General features: G+C 47.5%; 1 pseudogene; it reads left to right on the top strand.

The window, feature by feature from the left end:
* Nucleotides 1–252: 252 nt before the first annotated feature.
* Nucleotides 253–370, top strand: LOC126459118 (5S ribosomal RNA; annotated as a pseudogene).
* The last annotated feature ends 834 nt before the right edge of the window (nucleotides 371–1,204 follow it).

Genomic DNA, 1,204 nt, shown 5'->3' with positions numbered 1-1,204 from the left:
TCCCTGCTTAGCCATTTTGCACTTCCTGTCGATATCATTTTTGAGACTTTTGTATTCCTTTTTGCCTGCTTCATTTACTGCGTTTTTATATTTTCTCCTTTCAGCAATTAAATTCAATATCTCTTCTGTTACTCAAGGATTTCTATTAGCCCTCGCCTTTTTACCTACTTGATCTCTGCTACCTTCACTATTTCGTCTCTCAAAGCTACCCATTCTTCTTCTACTGTATTTCTTTCCCCCATTCTTGTCAATGGCAACGGCCTTGCCGCAGTGGATACACCGGTTCTCGCCAGATCACCGAAGTTAAGCGCTGTCGGGGTTGTTTGGCACTTGGATGGGTGTCCATCCGGGCCGCCATGTGCTGTTGCCATTTTTTGGGGTGCACTTAGCCTCGTGATGCCAACTGAGGAGCTACTCGACCGAATAGTAGCGGCTCCGGTCAAAGAAAAGCATCGTAACGACCGGGAGAGCGGTGTGCTGACCACACGCCCCTCCTATCCGCATCCTCACCTGAGGATGACACGGCGGTCGGATTGTCCCGATGGGCCACTTGTGGCCTGCAGACGGAGTGCTATTCTTGTCGATCGTTCCCTAATGCTCTCCCTGAAGCTCTCTACAACCGCTGCTTCTTTCAGTTTACCGCCACAAATGAAGAAACCATTGAGCGTTCATGTGAAATGATTCTCTTAGATAGACGATTAACTATTGACGAAGTGGCACATCGTCTGTAAACTAGCCACAGTTCTGTATACGAAATCATCCACAACAGACTTGGGTTTCATGAAGTTTCTGCAAGATGAGTCCTAAAACAACTCACACAGTTGCATAAATAAACGCGCTTGGACATCTGCAAAAAGCATTTGGATCGCTATGGTAACGAAGTGGACAACTTCTTAGACATGATCATTACTGATGACGAAACATGGATCCATCATTAAGAGCCGGAGAGTAAACGGCAAAGCCGGCCGTTATGGCCAAGCGGTTCTAGGCGCTTCAGTCTGGAACCGTGCGACCGCTACAGTCGCAGGTTCGAATCCTGCCTCCGGCATGGATGTGTGTGATGTCCTTAGGTTAGTTAGGTTTAAGTAGTTCTGAGTTCTAGGGGACTGATGACCTCAGCTGTTAAGTCCCGTAGTGCTCAGAGCCATTTGAACCATTTTTAAACGGCAGAGTATGGAGTGGAAACCTCCAAATTCGCCGTGCA

This window comes from Schistocerca serialis, chromosome 2, assembly GCF_023864345.2.
Source record: "Schistocerca serialis cubense isolate TAMUIC-IGC-003099 chromosome 2, iqSchSeri2.2, whole genome shotgun sequence".
NCBI classification, from domain to species: Eukaryota; Metazoa; Arthropoda; class Insecta; order Orthoptera; family Acrididae; genus Schistocerca; species Schistocerca serialis.
This window is presented reverse-complemented; position numbering and strand designations above follow the sequence as displayed.